The 24,176-nt window shown below is 47.7% G+C and overlaps 1 protein-coding gene across 1 annotated transcript in view; it reads right to left on the bottom strand.

The window, feature by feature from the left end:
• Positions 1-24,176, bottom strand: part of LOC130378403 (NLR family CARD domain-containing protein 3-like) — a 220,460-nt gene that overhangs the window by 43,304 nt on the left and 152,980 nt on the right. The window lies entirely within an intron of this gene.

Below are 24,176 nucleotides of genomic sequence, written 5' to 3'. Positions count from 1 at the left end.
GCTGTTGGCCCTCGTCTCCCCTTCGTTACCACCTACTCCCCGCCGGTGGTTTGTCTAGTGAGGGAAATTAAAAACAATTTTTCACACATGGTTAGTTCAACCACCCTCCTTAATAACTTTAGCATCATCGCAGCGTTTAGGAAGAACAAGAACCTCCGGGACAGTCGAATGGAGTTTTGTCCAGGCTAAACTCCATTCGTCGTCTCGCCCTAGACCGAATGCACAGGGCCAATTTTTCCGGTACCGACCCTGGGTACGCAATCAAACCACACACGACGTGTTCCCTACACAGGGACGGGGGAGCCCCCTCTCCAAGAACTGTGTCTATCTAATCTGGTGCGACGTCTGCGGCGCTCAATATGTGGGAGAAACCCAAAACACTTTGCTCACTAGGTTCGCCCAGCACAGGTACAACATTCTGCGAGAGAAGGACACACACCTCCCTCTAGTGCAACACTTTACTATGCACGGCTTGCTCTCACTGTACGCCACGTCGTTACATAGCATTCGGGAGCGGTTGATGGACAGTGCACTGGGGCGGCGTTTGATTTTCCCTTTTTCTAACCCTAACCCTTGTTACGTAATTCACACATTCATACCAACAGGCCACATATGTCCTTGGCGACTAGAGAGGTCTCGTTCCCATCCCCAGGAGGGATCCGGCTCCTAGGGAGGCGTCCGGCCTGTACAAGAAGCCATTCATTCACGTATCAATTCTACAGATACGAGCGGCCCAGGTGTTCGGCCAACCCAGAAGTTCAGGGCCACATAACAAATTGCAATGCCAACACATAGCCACTAGGGGTCAGCACAATACCACAAAGCAAGTTGTAATGCCAACACATAGCCACAAGGGAGCAGCATAGAGACACATACAACATCCAGAGAGGCGGGAGATCAGCACCATGCTTAGCCAATCAGAGCACATAACTAAGTCCACGCCTGCCCAGTATTAAAGTTACAACCCATAGCCCAGGGGGTTAGAACGCTCCAGGTAAAGCATCCTTTTGAATGCCGTACTAAGTGTATCTCCACGCGTGTTTGTACAATTCCCCTCCTTTTGCTTCATAGTATGCTAGTCCAAACCTTTGCTAAATAAAGTGAGTTCAAGCGATCCTGACTTGGCAGACTTTTTCCAAAAAGAACACGGCACCCTAACCCTCAACAAATTAAAATCTCGCCATGAGATAATTATTAAACTGGCGGATAAGGGAGGGCAAATTGTAATTCAGGATCGAACTAATTACATTCTGGAGGCGACACGTCAACTTAATGACCCCATCTACTATGGCCCTCTCACGCAGCCCATGTACCTGGAGACTCAGACGATGGTTAGGGTCTTAATTATTCTACCTTCTCCCCAAAATACACAAACCCCCAGAGAATTGGACTGTTCCATTCGTGGTCCCTCCGGGACGCCCCATAGTAAGTGACTGTGGCTCTGAATCGTACCATTTGGCGGAGTTTATAGATTTATATATTAACCCCCTATCCCATACTCACCCGAGCTACCTCAAGGACACATATACATTTGTTAACAAGTTAAAAAATCTCACCGTCCCCGATAACAAGTTGATCTTTTCAATCGATGTAGATTCCTTATAAACGAACATTGACACTGTCCTGGGCCTTGAGGCCGTGAAAAAAGCATTGGCTCGTCACCTGATCCATCTCGTCCTGATACATTTATTTTAAAGTTTTTAGAAATCACTCTTACCCGTAACGACTTTTTATTCGACAAATCGTTCTTTTTACAAATATGCGGCTGCGCCATGGGGAGGAAATATTCACCGGCCTACGCGGACATTTATCTGGCCGACTGGGAGGAATCTGCATTTCTTAAATGCCCGTCACGCCCCTTAATTTATTTCCGTTATCTAGATGATATCTTTGGACTCTGGGACAAATCCGAAACGGAATTCAACCACTTTATGCATATCCTCAACTCACACCACCCCCGTATCAAACTCAAACACACTCTCCATCTCCAGCAGGTCCCCTTCCTTGACACAGTAGTTTTCTTCACAGACACGAAGGATGGACACAAAACATTAGCCACCAAGGTTTATTTTAAAGACACTGACAGGCATTCCTTATTATTTAACACCAGCTACCATCCCCGGCATACTTTCAGCTCCATCATCAAGACCCAACTAATCCGTTTCCACCGCATCTGCTCTCTACCTCATCACGTAGAGGAGGCCACCAGGACCCTTTTCAAGGCCCTTAGACCCCGCGGCTATTCCAAACGTTTTCTTCTGACTATTAAAGGGGAAGTGACCGCCCTCTTCCAGCCAGGCCGGCCCGTTCTCCCTGGAAAAAAGAACACGGAACATAGGTTAATTCCATTAATTACTACATTCTCGCGACAACTAGGCCCCCTTAAGCAAGCTATAAAACAACATTTTAATTCCGCCATACCTCAAACCGCCCCACTCGCTTCTTTTAAAATTGTAATGTCATACCGCCGTAATAAAAATCTGCAGGACATGCTAGTCCATACGGCACTCAACAAGGCAATACGCACAACCTTCGACCCCTATTTTACTAACCTGAAGTACATCTTCAACTGTCGAGCCGGTGCCCCCATCTCGCAGACCTTCACACTACTCTCCTGCAACGTCGTCTACGCCATCCAGTGCAAACTATGCAGGAGCATCTATGTGGGCGAAACGGGAGCTACTATCAAACAGAGGTTATACCAACACATTTACCATATTCAGAAAGGAACAAACGATAAACGGCTGTATACTCACTTCATCTCACATCATATCAACAACTTTTCATTGTCCGGTCTAGAGACCAATGTCGGTTGGTCCCTGGTCCAGTGGAGAGCTGCTGAGAGAAGGTGGATCTTTAGGCTTTCCTCCATAGCCCCGTTTGGCCTAAATGATGATCCGTCTCGCCCCTCCATCCGTCCCGGTCCTAAAACATAGCCACTCCATCAGTTCCTTACCATAACCTCTTCCCTCCCCCCTCCTAAACATAACCTTTCTCCCATATTTTATTTATTTTATTGATTTTATTGAAGCAAAAGTTGTTCACGTATTTTAATTGCTTGTGCCCGTGCCCTCCTCCTGTTACATGGTAGTAGTGCATGGGAGGCTACATGATAGTCCCATGTACTGCTGCATGGCGCATGAGGGAGCGCCCTAATCTTAAACCTAACCCTAACCCCAACCCTAACCCTAACACTGTCCTAACCCGCCAGTGCCTCCTACAGTCTCCTCGGACCTCCTTCCCTCCCTGCCACCATTGCCTGCTCTCCCTTGAACCCCACTGGGATCTCTGTTACATGGACTGCACCGCCTCAGGGTCATCACTGTTTGATACTTGTTCTATGACTATCTATGTGCTATGACCTTATGTGTTGCTTGTGCTTTATTATGTACATACTTACCTTTTATCCTCTACATGATGTAAGGTTCATGCATTGGATTGTTCATTTATTAAGTGTGATCCCGTTTAGATTACCTACCTGCCGTTGGTTCTTTATGTTTGATGTTTTATGTTTCATGTTAGTGTGTGTGCCCCCCTCCCTCAATGCCCCCTCCCTTAGAGCTGTGCCCCTCGCCCTGGCCCTTACCTCAGCCTACCTGGCCCCGTCCCCCTTCTGCCTCCACCACAGACCGGGCCCTCATCATGGTTTTTATCCTCTTCCCCTAGCCCCCATCCTAACCTCTCCCTCACCTGACCCTGACCTTAACCCCGCCCCCCCTGGCCCTAAACATAACCTCTCCCACCCCTGACCCTAACCCCAACCCCCTCCCTCACCTGGCCCTTACCCTAACCCCACCCCCTCTGGTCCTAAACCTAACCCCTCCCACCTCCCACCCTAACCCCAACCCCCTCCCTTACCTAGCCCTCACCCTAACCCCACCCCCTCTGGCCCTAAACATAACCTCTCCCACCCCTTATCCTAACCCTAACCTCCTCCCTCACCTGACCCTAACCCTAACCCGGGTCCCCCCCTGACCCTAAACCTAACCCCTCCCACCTCCCACCCTAACCCCAACCCCCTCCCTTACCTAGCCCTTACCCTAACCCCACCCCCTCTGGCCCTAAACATAACCTCTCCCACCTCCCACCCTAACCCCAACCCCCTCCCTTACCTAGCCCTCACCCTAACCCCACCCCCTCTGGCCCTAAACATAACCTCTCCCACCCCTTATCCTAACCCTAACCTCCTCCCTCACCTGACCCTAACCCTAACCCGGGTCCCCCCCTGATCCTAAACATAACCCCTCCCACCCCTGACCCTAACCCCCCTCCCCCATCTGATCCCCATCCCAGCCCCCGCCCCCCCCACAAAGGATCCCCCATTTTCTTTTTTTCATACCACATGTGTGTGTGTTTTTACTCTGGCCCCCCCCCCCCCGCCCCAGCCCCAGGGCCCCCCCTCCGTCCCCCCATTTTTTATTTTTCATATATATATATATGTATATTATTATTAATAACAATATTATATTAATATGATCTTCCACTGCACCCACTGTTATTATTTGGTATTTTTTGTTATATGCCCCGTGCCCCCCTTCCCTGTCATCCTTTTATTTACTTATTCCTCATCCCCCACTCACCTGCTGCCCCTCTTCCTTTAATATATCTTTAATGCATTAACCCTGTTTAAACGAACACAATATTTACCTTTATTGTTCGGCGTCACTTTGCACCCCCTGTTGGTGACCCAGATTAACGCCAGCGCCACGGCTTTCCATGCTCCATCTCCTGGATGTTTGGTGGTATTGCAACGTTAAAGTACAATAACGTCAAAACGTTTTTATAACGATCTAATTCTACCTTATTATCGGCCCCACTTGTAATTATATTTTCATTCACCCTCCCAGCTCCCCATTGCCATTTCCCTCGACTCCTCCCTTCATCCAGGTCCTTGCTTTTATTTAATTTCATTAGTTTTCATCCTTTATCCATGTCCCGTGTCCACCATTCCATTATTGTTTTGCGTCACTTTGCAACCCCTGTCGGTGACCCAGACTAACACCAACGCCACGGCTTTCCATGCTCCATCTCCTGTTTGTTTGATGGTATTGCAACGGAAAAATACAACATTATCAAAACGGTTTTATAACGGTCTAATTTGACCTTATTACCGTCCCCACTTGTAATTACAATTTGATTCACCCTCCCGACTCCCCTTTGACCTTTCCCTCGGCTCCTTCTTCCATCCAGGCCCATATTTTTATTTATTTTTATCCTTTATCAGTGTCCCGTGCCCCCCATTCCATGCCTCCTTCTCACTTATACCCTTTCCCCCACTTACCTGCTGCTCCCTCTTCTTTTTTGTTGATATACATTTTTTTCAAATGCATATATACATGTAAAAATCGATGTTTTTAATGTATGAACCCGCATCACAGTCGCATTAATGTACAGTTTGCCTTTTATGTTTTTGTATATTTTTTTACCCTTGGATTGTATCACCTTGACCCCCACACTACAATAATTCGATACAACGGTATTATTTTATTGTGTTTTTAATTATTTCTATTACGGCCGTCATCTCTGCTTCCTTAAAGGTCCCATGACATGAAAATCTCACTTTATGAGGTTTTCTAACATAAATATGAGTTCCACTAGCCTGCCTATTGTCCCCCAATGGCTAAAACTTGCGTTTGGTGTAAAACGAGCACTAGCTGTTCTGCTCGCCTTTGAAAAAACGGAGGCTCAAGTGCGCTGATTTGGAATGTCTGTATTCATGACGTCATCAGGAATCTCAGCTCCTCCCCTTACTCTGCCTGGCCCGCCCAGAGACGTTGGCCCGCCAATGAGACTCGACCGTGCTAGCGCCACGTGTGTGTGTGTGCGTGTGTGGTAACGCAAGTGTTTCTACTGTAAACAGAGCGCATGGTACCGTGGCTGCAAGCTGCTCAGGGCCACACCCCCACCCTCCTCCTTGACCCGCCTCGCTTCTCCTCATTTGCATTATAGCTACAGACACCAAAACAGCACATTTGGGGGAAGCTCAATGTGCGACTGGCTCGGAGTGGCTCTAACTCTGCACCACGGCTGAATTTCGGGAACGTCTTTGAATACTGTGTTAGTTGCCCACAAATACCTATATTAAAGAATACATAAAATAGCATGTCATGGGACCTTTAACACCACCCGGTTTAAAGCGACTTAGCAGCCCCTGCTGGCGGCTCCGGTTGGTGCAGACACCACGATCCTCCGGGCTCCACCTGCTGGTGACCTGGAGAAACACAGCAAAAGTGATATAATGTTGCATTCCTTCAGGATTACTTTTGAAATTCGACCCCCCCCCCCCCCCCCCCCCGGCTTTTCATGTTTAAATTTGAAATTGTTTTGATGCCCTGGCCCCCTATTGGATGTCTCTGCCCCAGAGCTCAAGTCCCCCCTCCCTCCTACATGTCTGTATAAAAGTATTTGTTTTCGTTGTCTCTCATTTGTGCTCTGTAACCAGGGCTTGTCTGGATTCTCCATTATACGGTCTGTTTCGATGCTATCTATTTGTACCTGATGAAGTCATTGTATTGACGAAACGTAGTACTATGCCCACAGCAGCCTAATTTCCAAATAAATCGGATATTGGCTGGATCGCACTTGTCTTATTACCTTACAGTTCAGTTTAGTTTATTTCAGTATAGCTTAGGTACTTTCCGTTTTAATTCAAATTTGAACTATTCGAAAAGAAACATGCAACCAAACCACCTTCAAGATGATGGTGAGTGGACCCTGGTCCAACGGGGACGTCGCAGGCGGACTCCTCGGGACCCCCACTACCCCCCACCGCTGATGGATTTCTACGCGTGGGCTGCACCTGCTCCGGAGGCCCACTTCCATCACTTCGACCACGGACACGAACGTCTCTGGGCCCCACGCCACCCGTCTCCCAGACGTTGGGAGCAACACGCGAGGCCCGTCAGGGACTGGTCTCCCTACGGGCCTACCCGTCACCACCACGAGGGTTGGTCCGAGGCCCACGGACCGGCCTACTCGCCTCCACGCCGACCGGCCTACCCACCTCCTCGCAGACCGGCCTACTCGCCTCCTCACCGTGAGGCGCAGGAGCCTCTCCATCGCCGAGCTCCTGAGACGCGTCGGGCTCCTCGCCATCCCGCCCGAGCTCCGAGCCCCCCCGCCGGACCCCGCAGGGCACGACCGCAGGTGAGACCTCCACCTCCGCGTCCCGACCCACGACCCCGCGACCGGCCCCGACCTCCGGTCACCACCGCGGCGCACACTGGGTCTGCGCGTCCGCCTCCACCCAGGCAGGCGCCGCGTGTCCCGGCTGCTCAGCTCTCTGACGACCCGGACTCCTGGCGGCCCTGAAGGCCTCTCACCACCTCGCCAACGCAGAGGGCCCGGAGCCCCTTCCCGTCGTCGCCAGGCTAGCTGAGTCCCTGAGGGTCTCCATTCGCCCTGCTGTCCCCAACGCTGCGACCGCGCAGCTGATTGACGGTGACGCGCGCAACTGGCAGTACATCAGCATGCTGCTGCTCCGGGACCACTACAAGGCTGCGGTGGACGAGAAGGTGGGTGCTCTCCTCCTCCTTCCAGACCCCATCTGGCGCCCGAACTTCACCGTGGCCCTGGCCTGGGCTCAACGCCACTTCGGCCAACGCCTGCGCCCGGAGACGGTGAGCGCGCTGCGCTCTCGCCTCAGAGAGGTTCTGGACGTTCCGGTCCCTCTGGTCCAGCTGTTCCCGCAACCCGCCCCTGGAGCCGTGCTGCCACGCTTCACCCTACCTGCTGGACCACCGCCTCCTGCCCCCGGCCTCCGGTCCCCTGGACCTGGTCCGGAGGCCCTTGACGTGGGGGTAGGACCTGCTGAACGGCGCTCCCCGGCCAGGCTGCCGTCGCCTACCTTTTCGCTGGCCTTCTCCTCCTCTCCTTCTTCTCCGCCCCTGTGCCCCCCCATCCCCCCCGCCTCCTCTTCCTCTCCCGTTCCCCTTACCCCCTCTCCTCCACGGCCTGCAGCCCCGGGACTTCTCCAGAGCACCACACCGTTGGCTCAAAGGACCAGGCTCGCGTCCAGCCGCCTCCGCCGACGAGTCACAGCCATGCCCGCTCCCGGACCTTCCTCTTCTCCCCCCCCCCCCCCCGGCTTTTCATGTTTAAATTTGAAATTGTTTTGATGCCCTGGCCCCCTATTGGATGTCTCTGCCCCAGAGCTCAAGTCCCCCCTCCCTCCTACATGTCTGTATAAAAGTATTTGTTTTCGTTGTCTCTCATTTGTGCTCTGTAACCAGGGCTTGTCTGGATTCTCCATTATACGGTCTGTTTCGATGCTATCTATTTGTACCTGATGAAGTCATTGTATTGACGAAACGTAGTACTATGCCCACAGCAGCCTAATTTCCAAATAAATCGGATATTGGCTGGATCGCACTTGTCTCATTACCTTACAGTTCAGTTTAGTTTATTTCAGTATAGCTTAGGTACTTTCCGTTTTAATTCAAATTTGAACTATTCGAAAAGAAACATGCAACCGAACCACCTTCAAGATGATGGTGAGTGGACCCTGGTCCAACGGGGACGTCGCAGGCGGACTCCTCGGGACCCCCACTACCCCCCACCACTGATGGATTTCTACGCGTGGGCTGCACCTGCTCCGGAGGCCCACTTCCATCACTTCGACCACGGACACGAACGTCTCTGGGCCCCACGCCACCCGTCTCCCAGACGTTGGGAGCAACACGCGAGGCCCGTCAGGGACTGGTCTCCCTACGGGCCTACCCGTCACCACCACGAGGGTTGGTCCGAGGCCCACGGACCGGCCTACTCGCCTCCACGCCGACCGGCCTACCCACCTCCTCGCAGACCGGCCTACTCGCCTCCTCGCCGTGAGGCGCAGGAGCCTCTCCATCGCCGAGCTCCTGAGACGCGTCGGGCTCCTCGCCATCCCGCCCGAGCTCCGAGCCCCCCCGCCGGACCCCGCAGGGCACGACCGCAGGTGAGACCTCCACCTCCGCGTCCCGACCCACGACCCCGCGACCGGCCCCGACCTCCGGTCACCACCGCGGCGCGTGGTGCCGCGGTGGTGATGGTGACATTAATATGGTTTGGAGTCACTTAGCACCCCCTGTTGGTGACCCAAATTCATTATAACACCACGGTTCTCCATGCTCCATCTCCTGGATGTTTGATGGTAGTACAACGTACAAAAATAACATTGTTTACACGCTATGTTTTTATTGCGGTTTAATTCGACCTTACGATCGGCCCCCCTACTTTCACCAATTTATTAATTTACCCTCCCGGCTCCCCATTGACCCTTCCTGCGACTTCCCCCTTTATCTAGGCCCTCAATTTAATTTATTTTATTTGTTTTTTATCGTTCTCCACCATCCCGTGTCCCCCAGTCCCCTCTCATTCATCTCCCATCCCCTACTCACCTGCTGCTTCCTCTTCCCTATTGTATATATGTAATTTAAAACGTATATATAATGCAAATAAGGATGCTTCTAATGTTTGAACTGTATTTACGGTCACATTGTTACACATTTTATTATTCGGGGCACGTTCGATCTTTTATGCTTTTATTCTTTTCTGTTATTTGTTTTTTGTCCTCCACTGCAATAATTTAATGCAACGGGGTCATTTGATTATGTTTTTATTAAATTCTGTCGCGAGCTGTCAGTCCAACACCACCCGGTTTAGGGACAATCAGCGACCACTGCTGGCGGCTCCGGAAGGTGCAGGCACCATGGTCCTCCTCACTCCACCTGCTGGTGACAAAATTATGCTACATTGTTGCATTATTGCACAATTACATTTGAAAATTCAACCTCCCTATTGGCCCAATTCAAATCTCAAAGCTGTTTATCCTCCTGACCCCCCATTGGCTCTCCACCTGACCCCCCAATTGGCTCTCCACCCCAAATTTCAAAATTGTTGTGATGCACCGGCCCCCCATTGGATGCCTCTACCCCAGATGTCAACTTTCCCCTCCCTCTGTTGTGTGTCTATAAAAGTATTTGTTTTTGTGCTGTCACATTTGTGCTCTGTTACCTCGGCTTGCGTGGATTCTCTGTCATAGGGTCTGTTTCTATTGCTACTAAATTTGTACCTGATGAAGTCAATTATTTGACGAAACGTCGTACTAGCATACAGCAGCCTAATTTCCTAAAAATAAATACGGATATTGGCTGGATCGCACTTGTCTTATTACCTTACAGTTTAGCTTAGCTTCATTCCGTTATCATTCGAGTTCCTGCACTGCTTGAAGAGAACCATGCATCCCAACGACCCCCTAACCAACGGTGAGTGGACCCTGGTCCAACGGGGACGTCGAACACGGACTCCTCGGGACCCCCACTACCCCCCACCGCTGATGAACCCCTCCGCGTGGGCTGCTCCTGCCCCGGAGGCCCGCTTCTGTCATTTTGACAACAGACATGAACGCCTCTGGGCTCCACGCCATCCGTCTCCCAGGCGATGGGATCAACACGCGAAGCCGGTAGGGACTGGTCTCCCTACGGGCCTGCCCGTCACCACCACCACGAGGGCTGGTCTGAGGCCTACAGACCGGCATACTCGCCCGAGACGCAGAGGCCTCCCCATCGCCGCGCACCTGAGACGCGTCGGGCTCCTCGCCGCCCTGCGTGGGCTCCGGGCCCCCCCGCCGGACCCCAGAGGACACGGCCACAGGTGAGAGACATCCACCTCCGCGTCCTGACCCGCGACCCCGCGACCGGCCCCGACCTCCACGACGCGGGAGGCCTCCGGTGGCTACCGCGGCGCTCACTGGGTCTGTGCGTCCGCTTCCACCCAGGGAGGCGCCGCGCGCCCCGGCTGCTCCGCGATCGGAGGACCCGGACTTCAGTCTGAAGAATCGCCTGATCCTGGCTGCCCTGAAGGCCTCTCACCACCTCGCCAACGCTGAGGGAAGAGGTCATTTTCGGTATACTAAATTGGAGATTTTTTTTAACCCTAACCCTATGAAAGAGGGCATTCAATTATACTACAATGATCAATTAGGAGGCCGAAGCCCTAAAGGAAGTGATGAAACAGGTGACTGGGTCGACAACATTTAAGTAAGCTGGGGTCTCTTATATATCAAAGGGGGTCTCAAAGGACTCATACGCTTCAACCTGTGGCTCCAGCCCTACAGGAAATGACCCAGCAAGTGCTCCATCTCGTTGCACCTGCACCCAGCGGCTCGCTTGCAAGATTTTGGCCTGAAGTTCTTCCCAGACCTACACCGTAGCCATCCAACCTGCATATCTGAGAATCAGGCCTCTCTTTAATAATGACAAAAAGTTATGAGAGAAATACACATTAACTTTTGTCTCATAAGCGGCGTGGTGCCGGCTCCTTTTGACCTTTTGACCCCAGACTTCTGGGGGAATAGCTGAATCAATTCATTAGTCAATCAGAAGCATGTAAATATCTTCCCGGTGGCGTAAGAGGGCGAACAAGGTGTCCTTCAACATCTACGCTTCCAGGCGACTGCAACGGTGCCACACATGAGCATATTCGAACATGTTTAATGGTAGTAATTAGTTGTCGAAATTGGAGGCCTTAATCAATAATGAGCAGCTATTGATTTGCTTCCCGATAGAAATTTGTCACAAATGACATGTTATTTAGCATCTACACGTTGAGTTGAGTCCAATGACACCAAGCATGACACTCTAGCAAATGGTAACATGTATTTTACATGGTACATATGGTCTAGGACATGATCTCGGTGTGGCAAGAGGGCGAGCTTGATCTCATTGGACTCAACTTAACGTGTAGATGCTAAATAACATGTAATTTGTCAAAAATCTCCATCGGGAAGCAAATCTATAGCTGGTTATTATTGATAAAGGCCTCCAAAATAGACAGCTAATTACTACCCCGAAACATATTCAAATATGATCATGTGTGGCACTGTTGCAATCGCCTCGAAACGTAGATGTCAAAGGACACCTTGTTTGCCCCGTTACGCCACCGGGAAGATATTTTCATACTTCTAATGGATTGATTCATATTTTAAGGTCCTCGGAGTGAGACTTTAAGCGGCTGCAGCAGAAGTGTTGAGACGAAAGATTATATCAAGTCACATTATGATTCTTCGTCATAACATCCGACCAAACATCCTTTACATTCACCGAGCGAAGATTATGAAAGTCCAGGCCCCCCCTTCCTGCACTCGGGGTCGACTGGGCCAAGTTTCGGGCAGGAAGGGCCCTCCCTTCCTGCCCTCGGGGGTCCGACCGGGCTAAGTTTCGGTGCGGGGGTCCCAGTTAGGCCCTAGAATATGGTATTCGAATTTCAGGGCGGTAGGACCTTCCTATCTCAAAAACTGTTTTTCCACCACATTCTGAACCATTAGGTCTTGCAGGCCACACTTCTGAGGGGCTTTGTCCAAATGACAGTCCATTTGGGAAAACTTTTTTTCTCTATGGGCTAGAACTACAAATCTTGAAAAAAAAACGGGAAATGTGTGTAAACATTTTAGCATCCCTAGCTATCTCGAAAAGGCCGGAAAAGGGGCGTGACCTCCTACAGTACAGTCAATGTACATAAGACAGAGGTTAGTTTCTAGGCCCCATTTTTTGCGGGATGGAGGTGTACATTTGTGGCTTAATGTGTGTAGACACAGCTGGCCTGTGGCCACGTCTTTGAAGTCTGGGGTCAAAAGTCTGGGGTCGTTCTCGGGGCCCCGGGAAATGTGTGTAAACATTTTAGCATCCCTAGCTATCTCGAAAAGGCCGGAAAAGGGGCGTGACCTCCAACAGTACAGTCAATGTACATAAGACAGAGGTTAGTTTCTAGGCCCCATTTTTTGCGGGATGGAGGTGTACATTTGTGGCTTACTTGCTGAGTCATTTCCTGTAGGGCTGGAGCCACAGGTTGAAGCGTATGCGTCCTTTGAAACCCCCTTTGATATATAAGAGACCCCAAGGTACAGTTTACTTAAATGTTCTCGATTCAGTCACCTATTGCATCACTTCCTTTAGGGCTTCGGCCTCTAATTGATCATTGTAGTATAATTGAATGCCCTCTTTCATATTATATGATATTACATGGCAACAACTCTCCAAATCCATATGGGGAGGGGGGGGGGGGATGCTTTTGGACAGTAGGGGTGTACACTAGGCATAAATGGGAAGCAAACTCAGGAGAAGGAATGACCTCTCACAAATATTTATTTAATAAATTGTTTCAAATAACCCTGCCTCGTTAAATCAATGAACTTGGTGTTTTGCTTTCAAAAATAGGTTATAGAAGAAGTCTAAACTGCAGAAAATAAAAACATCCAAGCTGCCTTTTAAGGATACCTCGGAATAGCAGAATGCATTGGTTTACATTTCGTTCTTTGGAGCACGGTTCTTTTTATTTATTTTTTTATTTTCAGCTTTTGAGGAGGTGCTTCAAATATGCAAATTTTTCTGCAATAATCCAAAATCCAATGGAAAAACCCGTTGGCTTTTTGTCAAGGGAACCCAGGGCGACGCTATCTTCCGGGTTGGCCAGTGTATAGTGGTATAATGTGTTATTACACCACTATACTGTAATAACACATGTTCAAGTTTAATGATAATGCATGAATTTATTCTTTATTCTGCCATAGTATTTATTTAGGGGGGGGGGGGGGGGATGGTGGATCCAGATCTGTTTCGGAGCATTTCAGCACCTCAGGCAACAGCGCAGGGTTGCCAGGTCCTGCAAAAAACGTGCTGCCCACATACCGTTCAAAATCCACCCAAAATGTCCTAGAAGCATCCCAAATAAAAATTATATTATTGGGCATTTTGGCCAATGTTTTGAAAGTTATAATATTTGAGGGAATATTTTTTTGTTGTTGTTTTAGCAGCGAAATGCACCGTGTGCGTGTGTGTGTGTGTGTGTGTGTGTGTGTGTGTGTGTGTGTGTGTGTGTGTGTGTGTGTGTGTGTGTGTGCGTGTGCGTGCGTGTGTGTGCTTGTGTGTGTGTGTATAACACGCTATTTTATGTTGAAATGCGACGTAATCCAGTGTTCACGAAACGTACACTGTCAACGTATGCTTTTGGCGACTGGGTTGGCTCTCAGATATACGTGTTTCTAACAAGATGATATCATTAAAAGTTACATAAAGTAACGGTTTAATAACACAAACGCAGGAAACACGTGAGCTGCTAGTTTAGCGAAAGCAGCGTCCCTAACAACCTGACGTTGTTGAAACATGCGGGCGAGCCGATAAAATCTTCCTAATAACTATAAAACTAAAGATCAGACACAATCACTGACTGAAGATTATGCAAGTAAAAAGTATATTTCTCGCTAGAAATGTTATTAGAAACACGTTTAACGGTGAATCGGTCCTAAAATATTGCATTTCCCATTCAGATAATAAAGATTAATAAAGATCATACACATTCACTGACTGAAGATTATGTAAGGAAAATGTACATTTCTCGCTAGAAATGTCATTAGAAACGCGTTTAATGGTGTATCTGTCCTAAAATATTGCATTTCCCATTCAGATAATAAAGATTAATATAGGCTATGTAACAATTTCACCAAATGCTAGGAGAACGTATGGCCCCCTGTTGGTGCTATTCCCCCATTCATTTCGAATGGAGAAGAAAACGTTTGACCACGGGTGTGGACGCCGTGTTCCGGAGCCGCGGGGGATTCTGGGAATTGGGGTTGTCCGTTGACAAAAGGGGCTTTTGTTAACTTGTTTTGTTGTTAGGATTAAGTGGGGTTAATGGGTGCGGGATGTTATGTGGTTGTGTGTTGTTCTATTAACATGTTCATTGTTCGTGTGTTCATTGTTGTCGACACCGTCACCGAGAGTGACGTGACCATCGTTTCGGGCAGCTGTTCCATGTTGAAGTCTCGTTCAATAAAAACCAACTCTCGTTGTCGAGCGTTCAATAAAAACCAACTCTCGTTGTCGAGCGTGTCCCCCCCCTCAACAAACGTGTCTCCCCCCCCCCCGCCTCAACAAACGTGTTCCCCCCCCCCTACAAACGTGTCCCCCCCCCCCCCTCAACAAACGTGTCTCCTCCCCCCCCCCCTCAACTAACGTGTTCCCCCCCCTACAAACGTGTCTTCGGTGTCGCTGAGCATTCACCAAATAAAAAAAAGTTTCACAGCTAATGTAGCCGTTAGCACACTTAGGATCTCGTAATTACGAGATAAGATCTCGTAATTACGAGATAAGGATCTCGTTTACGAGAAAAGGATCACGCCTCTCATTCATCAATAACGCTGCTGGCTAGCTGCAGGCCGGCAAAGATGACGCTATCCGAGGCTATCGTATTTAATCTCCTGCTCGGGTTGAGGCATTGGGAAATATTGATGTTCCTTAAAAGTGAGGAGGGCAATAATATAAGTATGTCAACATTGCGCAGACATCTGAAGTCATTGGGACTGTTCAGGAGAAAAGCCCAGTCGGACCTGCTACAAGTGGCTCTCTTCCTGCAGGAGCAGTTGAACCAGTACGGGATGCTTGTTGCATCATTTGATGTGCCAAAGCCCCTCGAATATTGACCCGTTAATTGTTCAGTGGAACCAAGAAGTGGAAATGTTGTTGTCGGGTGGTTTAAACGGCATGTGGCTGGCCCCTCACATTGCAGCTCTTAAAAGTTGAATACAGCAGTGCATTATGTGTTTAACTTTATACTATGCATTATTGTTCAGAAAACGTCATACCTCAAGCTCTTTTCCAATTAATGAGCTAAATTGTTTTTATACAAATCAATAAAATATTGTTTTTGTGGGGAAATATAATTTTTGTCCCACTGCCCACATTAGATTTTGTTTTAATATTGGCTGTGACAGTATGTCACATAATTAATGTATTCAAATTTAAAATACTATGTTCAGAGGCGGACAGAGTACACAGCTTCCTTACTTGAGTAAAAGTACAGATACCCCTTGCTAAATTTTACTCAAGTACAAGTAAAAGTACTACAGTCAGATGTCTACTTAAGTAAAAGTACTGAAGTACTTGTTTTTAAAAGTACTTGAGTATCAAGAGTACAAGAGTATGTTTTCTAAATATTGCATTACTACTGCCACAGTGCTTACATTTATGTATAGAAACGTCCTACATGGAGTTATGAAAAATTTTAACACCTTGGAGAATGTAAAAGGAATTGAAAGTAAAATCAAGTAATTTTCATATTTTTACCATGGCAATAGCACAATAGTATACAGTATAACAGTATACTCAAGAACATAAAAACAATTGCTCAGCTTACATAAATATGCAATATCAGAAAAGAAAATTCAGCTAACAATTCTATGGATGTGTGAGTTTCTCCTTTTTTTTATCAATCAAATCAACAATCGTCTCTCATCTAATTCTGATCATGGAGTTGGCTTTGGCGGAAAGCGAAGGTGATTGCTGATAGGCTGAAGGCTGTCCTAATCAGTTTGAGAGGGAATCACGTTTGAGAGGGAAACAACAAATTTAGGGTTTCCGTGATTTTTCTTTTCTCCTTTTCTTTTTTCTTTTTCAGAAGGAGTAACGGGTACTCACGGTTATGGATAGAAATGTAACGGAGTAAAGAGTACAATATTTGCCTCTCAAATGTACTTGAGTAAAGTCATGAGTACTCCCAAAAATTGATACTCGAGTAAAGTACAGATCCCTCAAAATTGTACTTAAGTACTGTACTCAAGTAAATGTACTCCGTTACTGTCCGGCTCTGACTATGTTCATAGTAAAGGCAAACCCTGTCAGTTGTTAAATTATTTTTAAAAAAACTTCACGGTGGTATAATGAGCACATACCACTGACTGAAGTGATCTATGGCTTTTATACAACGGTTACTATTATGGCAAAACGAAAGTCATTGACACACTACATTAAAAAAAATAAACAAGAAAGTCAAAGTAGCTGTTTTATTAAAGAATACAAAAAAGTAGTCCCTCCTGGCTGCCTTCAAAATGCACGACGGTCGCTATGCAACACACTTTAGCGTCCCTCCAAGAGAAGGCTCGGCTAGAGCGGTTCGCCGGCAATTTATCCTCTCGCCGTGTGCCTAAGCTTTCGTTAGTCTCTCCATCGCCTTGCTTGCTCACTCCCGGAGTAACAACATTTACACCCTCTCATTCTACATATGTTTTACTTTGTAACTGTTTCTACTTCCAGGCGCGGAGTGATATGCAAACTTTCACAAAATGATTGGGCGTCATGGCAGTTATGTATACGCTCATTATACAACAGTTATGAACCAATCAGATCGCTGGATTTAGGCCCCCCGTTGTATAATATCATATAAAAAGCTCCGGGAGTCGCAAACGGCAACAATCACTTTCTCCTCCATGCTGCAGTTCACCCCGGACTGCACTGCACTGAGTTGGCCGGTTGAACGCTGATTGGCTGTTACGTTACACATGTCACTCAGTGGCCACGCTGTTGAACGCCGATTGGCTGTCATCACGCGAATGTCGCGTCAAAGTTCAAATATTTTTGAAGATTGATAGATTGCGGGGAACATAGGACCCTTTTCTGGGAAAAGGGTCCTATGTTCCCCGCGTTTCCCAAAAAAGGTCCTATGCTCCCCGGTATGTATGGCTACAGGGGAACATAGGACCCTTTTTGGGAAAAACGGGGAACATAGAACCCGGGGAACATAGGAACTGGGGAACATAGGGATGACCCCCGGTAATGTAGCATCTCTCAGAAAACCGGTTCCACTACATCAAGGAAGTAGCCAGAAATAACACAGGGATTGCTACTTGTGGTGTAAGCATGTAGCCATATGACCATACGGGAAAATCCATCGGCAGCACCATTAATACATATGGATACAATTTGTATCCGTGAAGCATCCCGTACTGGTTCAACTGCTCCTGCAGGAAGAGAGCCACTTGTAGCAGGTCCGACTAGGCTTTTCTCCTGAACAGTCCCAATGACTTCAGATGTCTGCGCAATGTTGACATACTTATATTAATGCCCTCCTCACTTTTAAGGAACATCCATATTTCCCAATGCCTCAACCCGAGCATGAAATAAAATACGATAGCGTCGGATAGCGTCATCTTTGCCGGCCAATGACTTCAGATGTCTGCGCAATGTTGACATACTTATATTAATGCCCTCCTCACTTTTAAGGAGAATCAATATTTCCCAATGCCTCAACCCAAGCAGGAAATAAAATACGATAGCGTCGGATAGCGTCATCTTTGCCGGCCTGCAGCTAGCCAGCAACGTTATTGATGAATGAGAGGCGTGATCCTTTTCTCGTAAACGAGATCCTTATGTCCAGGGCCGGATTAACCAATAGGTTTTATGGGCACGTGCCCAGGGCCCCGCCCAGCCAGAGGGCCCAAGACTCGTCCGAATTTTATTTATTTATTTTTTTCGGGCGGGCCCCTTTAAGTTGCGAATGAGTCGATATCAGCGCACGCCGGTTGCCTCGGTTTCAATTAGAAACGTTTACCAAGTATCCCCTGTTTGAGTGTAGCGGAATGTACTGTACAGGCTGTAAACTACACTGTTTCTCTAAAAATCAGTTTGATCGATGAAATACTGTGTTCATTGGTGTTTTCATTAACACATATTAATGTATATTGTACATCATAAGTAAAGATCTCTGCGCCTTCACTTTTCATTCATGTTGTGTGTCAGATGGTGTTTGTTTAGGGGGGAATTTAATACGGTTGCACTGACATTTCATCAATGGGTATGGTATGAACTTACTCCCGCCAAATCTCCGCAACGTATTTACTACTGTTCCGCTGGTGCAACATAGTTACATGCCCCCACCCCTTTTCTCTCTCACGTTGCTAACATTAACGGCAAAACTTAACAAACTTAGTGCAAACATGAGTGAAAGAAGTGGATGGAGCAAACGAAAAAAGAAAAGAGAAAAAGAAGAAAAGAATGCGTCAATGCTAAGGAGCCTGCCATCAATAAACACCTTTTTTACACGACAGAATACTTCTGTGGTGGTTGAGCAAGATGTCAGACTACAAGACCAAACCGTTAGCCAAGAGGCCAGAATGGACTTTAACTGCAGCTCTCCACCGCCGCCACCACCTGAGGAGCCTATCTGCAGCTTGCTCCCCTCTTCTGACGATAACTGCTCTCAGCCTCAGCCTAAAACATGGATGTACACAGAAACTGATCCGGCTATATGGGGGACGATAACAGAGGAAGCTCGCGGCGTTCTGATTGACAGGGGGCTTGCAGCGTTCCAGAATCGTTGGAAAAAGTATCCCGCATCCCTGGCGGAGAGGAGTACTAGTTTAAGGATCAAGATGAAAGAGAGGACAGAAGTGGGGAAATCAGAAAGACAGACAACCAGACCGTGATAGGGGATCCTGAGTGAAGAAAGGAGACCAAGGGATGATGCCAGTCACATTAAAAAACTCTATGTTCATATGTTCATTCAGCAATTCATAAGTTGATAGGGCTAGGCTAGTATAAACTGAATAAACAATTCGAATAAACAAATAATTAAAGTATTTCATTTTGATGGTGATGGTTTTAGCATATCATTTAGCTTTGTTAAATGTTTCTTTGTCTTGTTTTAGCATATAATGCTTTGTTGATAATATGCAATAGAAACATTTCTGTTCTGTTGTGACATTGGCTACAATAGGCCTGATCATTAATAATATAAAATAATAAAAATAAAAATAAACACCTGCCACAGCACTGTTTTTTTTTTTCGGGGGGGGGGGGCATCGACATTTGTGCCCAGGGTCCTGTGACTGCTTAATCCGGGCCTGCTTATGTCGTAAATATATGATATCTTATCTCGTAATTACGAGATCCTTATCTCATAATTCCGAGATCCTTATCTCGTAATTACGAGATATTATCTCGTAATTACGAGATCCTGAGTGTGCTAATGGCTACATTAGCTGTGAAACTTTTTTTTATTTGGTGAATGCTCAGCGCCACCGTACGTGTCCCCCCCCCCCTCAACAAAGTGTCTTCCCCCCCCCCTCGCCTGTCAACAACAGTCTACCTCCCCCCCCCCCTCAACAATCGCGTCCACAATGTTTGTTCCCACGGGGGCGCTGAGGTCCTGCTGATTTCATAAGCACCACGACGCTGTGACAACAGTAGACCAGAACACATTGAGTCACTCTATATGTCCACCGACATACTCTATATTTACATTTATAGAAAGGCCTACTATGTATAGATTTTATATTTTTATTTTGTCTGGTTTTTGCGTGTCTGTGTTTAATCTGTTAACACCGAGGTCCACCAAGCCTCTCTGGTGCTCTTTCTGTCCGTTCGGTTGCTTCACTTATTTCAACTTCAACTGTTCCACCTGGTAACTAATGACGCAACTGCCTTTCTGAATTCCCATTGGTCGAGCGGGTCCGCCTCCTCCCTCCCCTCGAGTCCCGCCGGTTCAGACCTTCAGGATACCAGACGACCCCCTCCACACTCAGCATGGGGGGGGGGGTACTGCTGCTGCTGCTGGGGCTCCTCTCCGGGGGGTCTGCAGGAAGGACCCTTCAGAGCGTCTCGGTCCCAACCATATCTAGAACTAGAACTAGAACTATAGTGGTCCCGCAGCAGTGCTTGGTTTCGCTGTCTTTCCTTTTGATGTGAAAATGCGTTTGTGTACAATCTCAAACTCAAACAATCATTCACTTGCTCTGATATTTAAACCGATTTAAACTCTCTCTCTCTCTCTCTCTCTCTCTCTCTCTCTCTCTCTCTCTCTCTCTCTCTCTCTCTCTCTCTCTCTCTCTCTCTCTCTCTCTCTCTTTCGTGTGTAAAGTGGGTCAGTAAGTGCTTTGATTCTACTTTCAGTCAGGGCCTTCAACGATGAAGATGTACACCAAAAGTGCAAAAATCTTTAGAGTAAATATAAAACAAAATCATGAAATAACTACAGCAACAGCTTTTAAGTGTTGTATTATGAAGACAAGACATAACGATGGATAGAGGATATCTCTCAGATAGCACTTGTTCTGATACCATTATGTCTGCACATTATCATGGCTCCTATTGCACTCCTACCATCCAGGGATGGTAGGAGTGCAATAGGAGCTTCTCCAGGTTCCCTGATAATAGGGGGGGGTTTCCCTGCCCTTTTGGGGGCTAGGGTCAGGGGGTGTCCTTTAAGAAGCGGCCTGCGAAGCCCTTCAGATCTCTGGTCCAGGGCGTTCTAACCTGTTTGACCTGATGGGGATGTGGTGTTTCGAGGCTGCTCGGACGGCCGGGGAGTTTCCCCCACAGAGCCATCCCCCCAAATACAGACATGTTGCCCTGGCTGAGAATATATTGTGAAATACACTCAATAATTATTATGATGACATGGGAAAAAAAACAATACTACGCACACACACACACACACACACACACACACACACACACACACACACACACACACACACACACACACACACATGTATCTGGAGACGCAGCGGTGCAAAAGAGGAAATTAAGATTGTTGAGATCTATTCCAGTTTCCCCCAACAGAGCCATACAGCGACCACAAACATGTTGCCCTAGCTCGTAAATATTTTACTTTAGATAAAATTAGTATGGACTGAATTGAGAATAGTGTTAGTCTGCAAGTGTCCTTCACAGCTTGCAGAACAGCAAAGGTGTGTGTGTGTGTGTGTGTGTGTGTGTGTGTGTGTGTGTGTGTGTGTGTGTGTGTGTGTGTGTGTGTGTGTGTGTGTGTGTGTGTGTGTGTGTGTGTGTGTGTGTGTGTCAACATAAACTTTTTTCATGAGGCCTTGTTCCTGATAAGTACATTTACGTTTCACTCGTCCAGGCAGAAAGTCACTTTTCAGAGTAAAAAGTCGTCATTTTACAATAGTAATAATTGTTCATGTTGTTTACGAACGGAGATTGATGAATTCAGACGAACAAACAGTTGCAATCATTCACACCATGTCAACCACATCGCTAATACAGCCATATCCCTCCTCTTAATCACACCACCTCAGAGCAATAACTGTTTAAATCCTCTCACTCACTCACTCACTCACACGCTCATCGCACACACACAACTTACACCCACACTCTTCCCGATTCCCAATGCAATATTCCCTCTGTGAGCCAAACCCTCTCCCTGTGATTGGACGACACTGTGGATCAGAGTGAGCGTACGCCCCCCCCAGCCCCAGGTTGGTTTTCAAGTCTAATGAGAACCCTTCGTCTCTCTCTCTCAATCTCTCTCCCACTCTCTCTCTCTCCCTCCCTCTCCCTCTCTCTCTCTCTCTCTCTCTCTCTCTCTCTCTCTCTCAGAGGCTTCATCAGCCCCTTTTTCCGCTGTGTATTTTGTATTTGCACAATTGGAACAACGACACAAGTCAGTGCGACACAGTCCTGCAGAGAAAAAGGAACAAAAACCAGCTCGCAGACGTTGCGCTTGTGGGATTGTGAAACACCAGCTAAGGGAAATCACGAGTCAGCCTCTTCTTCAACATATCCTGTCTGCAACACAACAAAAAAGTTTCAATTTCATGAGGCCTTGTTCCTGGGAAAAGTACATTTTAAATTCTGAGTAAAAAGTCGTCATTTTACAATAGTAATAATGGTTCATGTTGTTTGCGAACGGAGAATGCAGAATTCAGATGAACAATCATTCACACCATGTCAACCACATCACTAAAACAGCCATATCCCTGCTCTCAATCACACCACCTCTGAGCAATAACTGTTTAAATCCTCTCACTCACTCACTCACTCACTTACTCACTCACATGCTCATCGTACACACGCTCACACGCACTCTTTCTCACACACAACTTACAAACACACTCTTCCCAATTCCCGATTCCCAATGCAATATTCCCTCTGTGAGCCCAACCCTCTCCCTGTGAATGGAAGACACTGAGAATCAGAGTGAGCGTACGTTAACCTGCTGACCACTGATAGGTCAACAAGCAACATTTGTGCAGCCTCCCCCAGCCCCAGGTTGGTTTTCAAGACTAATGGGAACTCTCTCTCTCTCTCTCTCTCTCTCTCTCTCTCTCTCTCTCTCAGAGGCTTCATCAGCCCCTTTTTCCGCTGTGTCTTTTGTATTTGCACAATTGGAACAATGATACAAGTCAGTGCGACACAGTCCTGCAGAGAAACAGGAACAAAAACCAGCTCGCAGACGTTGCGCTTGGTGGGATTGTGAAACACCAGCTGAGGGAAATCACGAGTCAGCCTCTTCTTCAACGTATCCTGTCTGCAACACAACAAAACAGTGACAATTAAGAGTCACATGAGTACCATCAAAAGCAGAGAGTGGTGGAGGTGTTTCAAGACATTACGGGGCTGTGCAATTAATCAAATTTTGATCACGGTTTCGATTCTTGGGTCAAACGATCTTAAAATTAATAAAATCGAGTTGGAAGGATTCTTTGGGATTTCTCCGTTGTCTGTGAGGTCTTGTGAAAGAGACGCACATGCGCAATTCAGTCCCTCCCCCAGACACACACACGCACACACACACACACACACACACACACACAGACACAGACACAGACACACACAAATCTTACACACACACACACACACACACACACACACACACACACACACACACACACACACACACACACACACACACACACACACACACACACACACACACACACACACACACACACACACTCTTTCCTTTGCTGTGAGGCCTTAGGTGTGGGAGCGTTCCCCGCTCTGGGAGGGTTGAAGCTGGGGTCACCAGAGAAGGCCGGAGTAACTTGCTGCTGCTCCAGGAGCCTCGATGGAGAGGGGTAATTTAGCTGGAGGGGGTCTCTCTCTCTCTCTCTGTGTTTGTAGTCTCTCGATGGAGAGGGGTCATTTAGCTGGAGGGGGTCTCTCTCTCTCTCTGTGTGTTTGTAGTCTCTCGATGGAGAGGGGTCATTTAGCTGGAGGGGGTCTCTCTCTCTCTCTGTGTGTTTGTAGTCTCTCGATGGAGAGGGGTCATTTAGCTGGAGGGGGTCTCTCTCTCTCTTTGTGTGTTTGTAGTCTCTCGATGGAGAGGGGTCATTTAGCTGGAGGGGGTCTCTCTCTCTCTCTCTCTCTCTGTGTTTGTAGTCTCTCGATGGAGAGGGGTAATTTAGCTGGAGGGGGTCTCTCTCTCTCTCTCTGTGTTTGTAGTCTCTCGATGGAGAGGGGTCATTTAGCTGGAGGGGGTCTCTCTCTCTCTTTCGCTACGGCTACACCAAACGCGTAAATTCTGCCGTGCGGAAATAGAACGTTCACCAAGCTGAAATTTTAAATTAACCGGCTACACTGGACGCGTTAAAAAGGGCTCCTTTATATTTTTTGATCTCTGTGTTT

Source organism: Gadus chalcogrammus, unplaced genomic scaffold, assembly GCF_026213295.1.
Source record: "Gadus chalcogrammus isolate NIFS_2021 unplaced genomic scaffold, NIFS_Gcha_1.0 GACHA075, whole genome shotgun sequence".
Lineage (NCBI taxonomy): Eukaryota > Metazoa > Chordata > Actinopteri > Gadiformes > Gadidae > Gadus > Gadus chalcogrammus.
The sequence above is the reverse complement of the archived record's forward strand: the minus strand, read 5'-3'. Positions and strand labels throughout refer to the sequence as shown.